At 36.6% G+C, this 8,377-nt stretch overlaps 1 pseudogene; it reads right to left on the bottom strand.

Annotated features, from left to right (window-relative positions):
* Positions 1-809: 809 nt before the first annotated feature.
* LOC107711152 (uncharacterized) lies at positions 810-7,476 on the bottom strand (annotated as a pseudogene).
* Positions 7,477-8,377: the final 901 nt, after the last annotated feature.

Below are 8,377 nucleotides of genomic sequence, written 5' to 3'. Positions count from 1 at the left end.
GTAGTTATTCAGGTGTTATTACATCCTTCTAAATGAATTATAAAATTTTTGGATCAGTATTCTAAATTGAAGATGGTGATAACGCCCTAGTAATTACTGAAGTCATTGTAAACGTTTGAGATTTTTGTAAGGTCCTGGTTAGTAATTAATTTTGCTAGATTTGGTAACACTTAAATGTGGGTTACCATGATCTTTACTTTAAAATACTGATCCAAATAATTAGTAATTTCTTCAGAAGGATGTAGTAACACATGAGTCATTACTATCCATAACCTTACATATATCTCAAAAGCTTACAATGACGTCCGTCAATATTAGGGAGTTATGATGATTTTCACTTTAGAATACTGATCCAAGTAATTAGTAGATCCTTTAGAAGGATTTGGTAATACTTGAGTCATTACTAGTGGGTTACCATGATCTTCATTTTAGTATTAATTATAATTCACATTAATTATGAAACTGTATACATTAATTCTTAGGACCTCTCCAGGATATATGAAAAAAAAGTAGTTATTAATTAGCTAATAGTGAACTACCAGTTTCAATTGAGCGCTATTACTTACTAAATTGTTAATCAGAGTTTCTTGTTAGGTAATAGTAGCTACTACAATGTTAATAGTGCATTAGCCATTTGTTCCAGTGTAGTTATTCATTAACGACGGAACAGTATTCTAAAGTGTTACCAAATCTGATACTCGACTTTTATTCATAAAATCTGATGCATGCATTAACTTTAGTATGTGTTTAGTATATGATCTCTGCAAAACAGTTTATTATTTGGATACTTCCAGCAACATATATGTGTGTACAATTTGAGGCATCTAAATGAAGTAGAAGCCCAGAGCATTAATGCAACCTCTGCTTCTCGCTGTAATACCGTAACATTTTCCAGACTTCACATCAATCTTCACGGGCTCACCCAGACGTTTATACTTGATAGATAGTTTTGTTGTTGTACCATCAGTTTTGGCAACCTCAAATTCCAACCCACCAAGTCTGTTCTTATCTTCAGTTGGCCACAGTGTTGCAGCAATGATTTTATCATTGTCATCAAATAGCAGTTCTTCTTCTCTCAATCCTGCAGTGTTCCCAACTTTGATCATGTGGCCAGTTTTAAAAAACACTTGGATTGCGTTCAAATAGTTGGGGATAAGCTGCAGTGGCACAGAAAAAAAATCATATTACTGAAAGGTGTTAATGAAAACAATGTGAGGTAAAAATAAATAAACAAATAAATAAAATAATCTAGACAAACCCAAGGTAAAGGAGTACTATAACTACTGATCTTCTTAATGGTGGTGATGGAAGGGGTCATAAAGGTGACTTCACTACCTTCTGTCCCACCCACAATCACAGGTTGAGCTGAAAAAGGGGGAAAAATTACTACATGCAAATAGCAGCAGAATAAAGATGTTTATATTCAGTTTGATTATTATAAGAGTGATAACTGCTTTCAAAATAATCTTTCCGGGGATCATCATTTTGTTTTTCATCATTTTGGTTTTCCACCTAAATGATTAGTGCCTCCATTATAAATGTGTTTTTATAAATGTGAGGTAAGCATGGGCAGATTATAACTTGCAGAGGCCCCTGGGCCAATTATCTCCAAGGGCTATCTGCAATTACTATTATTATTAGTATTATTATTATTCATTCTATTCTATTTCACATTCACAGTACTATAAAGTGAAAGTGTGTCGACAGACTTTTACAGCAGAAACCCACCAATAGGTGGTGGAAAGTCACATAAGTCTTAATACTTCTCTATACATTTTTAAGACCATATTTCAAAGTGAAAAAAAAAAAAAAAGATTAAGGTTGTAATGATTAAAAGTTCAATTCACAATATTGAATTCACAATTTGATACTCTCAGAAGTCACACTGCCAAATTTTCTGTAGTCCGTACTCGGTACCAATACCTGTAAAATTTCACTGCTCTCTGCAGCATAGCAAAAACTATTTAACTATTTTAACTCTTTAAAAATAAAATAAATAAAAATAACTAAAATAAAAAGTAAAAAATAAATTAGCTTCAATGAAGCTGTCCACACTGCACAACGGATCTCATATTTACACCATGTTTACATTTTTGTTAGTTATAATGAAAGGATCTGCAAGCGTACAGAACTCTAAAGTGTGCAAGATCCAAAAGAAAATAAGTAACAGAAAAAAAGGAAATAATATAAAATAATGTCTTTCTCTCTTTCTTTGTGTTGATGGGAAGTTTTAATTTAAAAGGTTTATGATACTTCCTTAAGACCATATTTTTAAATGTTTTTGCTTATATATAAAGAAGTAATGAATGGAATAATAGATTGTTTATATGTTTACATTTATTGTGTTTAAACATTAATACGTATTATACTAAACTCTAGTGAGTTTCACACACTTTTATCCTAAACAAGCTGCCAAAATCTGAAAAGATTCTGAATGGAGACTTTAGTCTTTGCAACTTCAGGGATCTTATCTATGCACAATCAGCTTGTAACACTCCAAAGAGAAAGGAAAACTTTAAATCGCATCATATGACCCCTTTAACCTTATTAAGCTAGCTTTATAACAATTTCAGAAAACATATCAGCTATTTGTAAATGAACTTTAGTGCGTCATATTTCAAAATGTTACGATTTAAAACATATGTATTTAATTACTTGAGTTATTCTTTTTAGTTATAGATAGTGTTGCTGTGTTCTGTTTATTTATTTAGGTTATTGCTGGCCGATGTCCCATATGCAAATGTCTGTTAAATTAACATAAATTAAACATATCGTCATATGAAGTAAAAACATACTTGAAACTTATTAAAAATGTAAACAATTTAATATATTAACATCTAGCTTCTTCAAATATCTATGGTATTTATGTGTAATAATATGACAGAGACTTGTCATAGCGCTTGCATATTATTGCTCTTTTGTTGATTTTGATTGCTTCTATTGTCATTATTTGTAAGTCACTTTGGATAAAAGCGTCTGCTAAATGACTAAATGTAAATGTAAAATCTAAGATGACACTTACCTGAAGTTGGTATGGGGCTGACAGTGTCACTGGCTTCACTCACTCCCACTTTGCTCACTATCCTGTAGCGGATCAAGTACGGTTTTCCAGACTCCAATCCAGTCAGAGTATAGTCTTCATCAGCTGTGTTTATGACAAGCCACTGTTCTTCAGCTCCAGAATCTGCTTTTAACTGCTTGTACTCCACTCTGTACTGCATTGTTTCTCCTGTTGGAGATTTCTGCAGTTTTAGGCATACAGTTTGGTCCTGGACATCTTTCACTATCGGAGGGGGCGGTGTGGACACGGGCTGGAACTGTGTGTTTGTCAGATTCCCTTGTTCATACAGGTAGATGGAGGAGCCTTTATTGGAGGGATCAGAGATGGCAGATATAACGAAGCACATACTTTTGTCATATTTATTGGCCTCTAAAAAACTCCTGAAAAGAGATAAGTTCTCTCTCATCTTTATTGTGACATCAGGATCACTGAACCACTTTCTGACAGATGCCATTGAAACCATGTTTTCTTCCCCATCTAGCTCTTCAAATCTGTCAGATTTGAGAAACCCCTGTAGTTTTTCAAAATACAGGTCTTCATTCTTCAGAGATGTGAAGGTGAAGCACACCACACAATCAACATCAGGATCATGGAGGATGGTGATGAGACCATGTGAATCTTCAATTTTGATCCCCTCCAGCTTCTTGATGTAAGAACTTAATATGCTAAATTCAGACTTTGCATCATTTAACCACTGGTTAAGCATCCCAGCATTAAAAGGGGAGTTCCTGCAGATCTTTAGGATGTCTTCTAGTGATTTTTCCTCCATTCCTCCTCCTCGAATAGCAGGCAAGACCCTTTCCAATGCTTTCTGGAGCACCGTCTTGTAAATGTTAAATGATTCCTGAAATAAGCACAGCCTCTCTTTGATGTCACTAAAAACATTTACCAGTGTATTTCTGGACAGGTCATTATATGTCCTCTCTGCCTCCTCCAGTCCATCCATTATATCTTGAGTGTTGGAAACAAGGCTTATGTTGATTTCTTTCTCCAACTGAGCTGCTGTTGTTTTTAATAGGTGAAGAGGATAAAGCCAGACTTTTATAGGAACTGCATTCTGTGGACTCTCCTTCAACAGAGTGGGGAGCTGCTTGTACAAATTAAGGGCCTCCATGTATGTGGTGGGGTTTTGCTCAGGACAGACATTACCATGAAATGTGCAGGTGATCTTCTCAACCATTTCCTTTTCAGCATCTGTCATTTGTGCAGTTCCCTTTCCTTCAATTGAAAATAAAGGGATCTTCTTGACCATGACATTCAGTTCTCCTTCAATCTCCTGCTTGTTTTCCTCTTCTGAAAATGTCCGATCAAACACCATGAAGGCCTGAGCTCCGTAAAGTACAGCTGTAACCACATGAGTTGCAGTTTTCTGGTCAAACACTTGAGGGTAGGCTGCTTCAACACTAACTGCGGTTACTGAAACCATGCCTTCTTTCTTTGCGTGCACATTTGGGCGGCATTATGCTAATATTTCCACATAGTGAGGTAGATATGTGGGGGCGTGTTAGAACGAGCCGTTTTAGGGGGGCGTGTCAGAGTCTTAACTTGGATAAAGAATATCTCTTTGGTTTTGAGACTTTAGTCTTTGCAACTTCAGGGATCTTATCTATGCACAATCAGCTTGTAACACTCCAAAGAGAAAGGAAAACTTTAAATCGCATCATATGACCCCTTTAACCTTATTAAGCTAGCTTTATAACAAACATATCAGCCATATCAGCTATTTGTAAATGAACTTTAGTGCGTCATATTTCAAAATGTTACGATTTAAATTTAATTACTTTAATTACTTGAGTTATTCTTTTTAGTTATAGATAGTGTTGCTGTGTTCTGTTTATTTATTTAGGTTATTGCTGGCCGATGTCCCATATGCAAATGTCTGTTAAATTAACATAAATTAAACATATCGTCATATGAAGTAAAAACATACTTGAAACTTATTAAAAATGTAAACAATTTAATATATTAACATCTAGCTTCTTCAAATATCTATGGTATTTATGTGTAATAATATGACAGAGACTTGTCATAGCGCTTGCATATTATTGCTCTTTTGTTGATTTTGATTGCTTCTATTGTCATTATTTGTAAGTCACTTTGGATAAAAGCGTCTGCTAAATGACTAAATGTAAATGTAAAATCTAAGATGACACTTACCTGAAGTTGGTATGGGGCTGACAGTGTCACTGGCTTCACTCACTCCCCCTTTGCTCACTATCCTGTAGCGGATCAAGTACGGTTTTCCAGACTCCAATCCAGTCAGAGTATAGTCTTCATCAGCTGTGTTTATGACAAGCCACTGTTCTTCAGCTCCAGAATCTGCTTTTAACTGCTTGTACTCCACTCTGTACTGCATTGTTTCTCCTGTTGGAGATTTCTGCAGTTTTAGGCATACAGTTTGGTCCTGGACATCTTTCACTATCGGAGGGGGCGGTGTGGACACGGGCTGGAACTGTGTGTTTGTCAGATTCCCTTGTTCATACAGGTAGATGGAGGAGCCTTTATTGGAGGGATCAGAGATGGCAGATATAACGAAGCACATACTTTTGTCATATTTATTGGCCTCTAAAAAACTCCTGAAAAGAGATAAGTTCTCTCTCATCTTTATTGTGACATCAGGATCACTGAACCACTTTCTGACAGATGCCATTGAAACCATGTTTTCTTCCCCATCTAGCTCTTCAAATCTGTCAGATTTGAGAAACCCCTGTAGTTTTTCAAAATACAGGTCTTCATTCTTCAGAGATGTGAAGGTGAAGCACACCACACAATCAACATCAGGATCATGGAGGATGGTGATGAGACCATGTGAATCTTCAATTTTGATCCCCTCCAGCTTCTTGATGTAAGAACTTAATATGCTAAATTCAGACTTTGCATCATTTAACCACTGGTTAAGCATCCCAGCATTAAAAGGGGAGTTCCTGCAGATCTTTAGGATGTCTTCTAGTGATTTTTCCTCCATTCCTCCTCCTCGAATAGCAGGCAAGACCCTTTCCAATGCTTTCTGGAGCACCGTCTTGTAAATGTTAAATGATTCCTGAAATAAGCACAGCCTCTCTTTGATGTCACTAAAAACATTTACCAGTGTATTTCTGGACAGGTCATTATATGTCCTCTCTGCCTCCTCCAGTCCATCCATTATATCTTGAGTGTTGGAAACAAGGCTTGTGTTGATTTCTTTCTCCAACTGAGCTGCTGTTGTTTTTAATAGGTGAAGAGGATAAAGCCAGACTTTTATAGGAACTGCATTCTGTGGACTCTCCTTCAACAGAGTGGGGAGCTGCTTGTACAAATTAAGGGCCTCCATGTATGTGGTGGGGTTTTGCTCAGGACAGACATTACCATGAAATGTGCAGGTGATCTTCTCAACCATTTCCTTTTCAGCATCTGTCATTTGTGCAGTTCCCTTTCCTTCAATTGAAAATAAAGGGATCTTCTTGACCATGACATTCAGTTCTCCTTCAATCTCCTGCTTGTTTTCCTCTTCTGAAAATGTCCGATCAAACACCATGAAGGCCTGAGCTCCGTAAAGTACAGCTGTAACCACATGAGTTGCAGTTTTCTGGTCAAACACTTGAGGGTAGGTGATCTTGCCCAGCTGGGTCATAGTGAGCTGCTCGAATCTGGATGTTTCACTGTAATACATTGTCACTCTGAACTGTTGGTTTGAGGATTTGGTGTCAAGCAGATACTTGGCAGATCCTCCCACCTTCACCAGCCCTCCCAAGAAGCTGGCCTTCAGAGAAGTGCTTATATCCATAAGACTGGACTTACTAGAGACAGAGTCAGAGCTACTGAACTTCCAAACTGTTTGGGGCTGTGGACGGGTGTCCAAATCTTCAATTAGTGATTTCTTATCCCACAGACTAACACCTGAAATGAGACGTGGCTTTAACAGTTATTTTATGCATGTGGACACAATGAACTGTTGAAGTAAACATGCAGATCTTGTATCTCCAATACAGTTTTAAAATCATTCAATATTAGTTTACCTCGTCTTATTGTCTCTCAAAATCCCCACAAGTACTGTTTGTTTTAATTCACAATTGGGTAAAAAATGGAACAAAAAGCTTTTTTAATAAAACTAGGTACACCACCTGGAATAAAGGAATCACTGCGGCAGTCATAAAGCATCCCAGGAAACAGAGATCTTCCTAAGGCTGCCACTTCAATGGGCTTTGATGCCATGGCTGCAGTAATTAACAAAGAACAAAGAGATTATTTATATATTACAAGTTTAAAAATAACTTTACCATTCTAAAATTATTTATAATTATTAGTTATTATATATATATGTTAGTAATAAAACTAGGTACACCACCTGGAATAAAGGAATCACTGCGGCAGTCATAAAGCATCCCAGGAAACAGAGATCTTCCTAAGGCTGCCACTTCAATGGGCTTTGATGCCATGGCTGCAGTAATTAACAAAGAAAAAAGAGATTATTTATATATTACAAGTTTAAAAATAACTTTACCATTCTAAAATTATTTATAATTATTAATTATTATATATATATGTTAGAATGGGAGTATGGACATTTTTATATTGGTAAAACTAAAAGGAAATTACATTTAAGTGTGTCTGAAGATAAATATGCTATTCACACAATAATATGATGTACCCTATGGCGAGACATTTCAATGAAGCTGCGTGCTAGTGAGAGCTCTCTTAAGGTGATTGGAATTTAATCTATCCCATGTTCCCATAAGTGGGGGAGATAGATTAAAATGGATTTTACAACAAGAAACGTCTCGGTTATGTATGGTAACCCTCGTTCCCTGAAGGAGGGAACGGAGACGTCACATCGGTAACCGACGAATTGGGATATCGCTTCACACTGGAACGACCACCGCTGAAGCGCCGTCCCGCCAACACAGAAAGCTTCCGAGAGCGTGCTGAACTCGTAGTTCTCGAAATGAATATAGAGCAGAACGATGTTGTCGCTCGGCTCCGAAGCGAAAAGCTGGTAATCATTGCACCTGCTGCCTTATTATACTCAAGCTGTGATCAGCGGCAGCTGTATGCAATAATTGCATGCCAATGTGCATTGGCTCGTTTAGTTTACACTCGAAGTAGATTGGTCTATCGAAGCGATATCCCAATTCGTCGGTCACCGACGTGACTCGGAGTGACCGACTGAAAGGGAACTTGGATTCATACACTTAAGGGGACTAAGCCTCCTGGAGTTAATGAAGAATTTTTAAAAAATTTTTTTGTAATTATTTTTTGTATTTTTATTTTTATATACATGCAGATTAAATATGTGTGTATATATCATCATAATTTTTTTTTTTCAAAAGTTTAGGAACA

This window comes from Sinocyclocheilus rhinocerous, unplaced genomic scaffold, assembly GCF_001515625.1.
Source record: "Sinocyclocheilus rhinocerous isolate Xijiao unplaced genomic scaffold, SAMN03320098_v1.1 scaffold115, whole genome shotgun sequence".
NCBI classification, from domain to species: Eukaryota; Metazoa; Chordata; class Actinopteri; order Cypriniformes; family Cyprinidae; genus Sinocyclocheilus; species Sinocyclocheilus rhinocerous.
The sequence above is the reverse complement of the archived record's forward strand: the minus strand, read 5'-3'. Positions and strand labels throughout refer to the sequence as shown.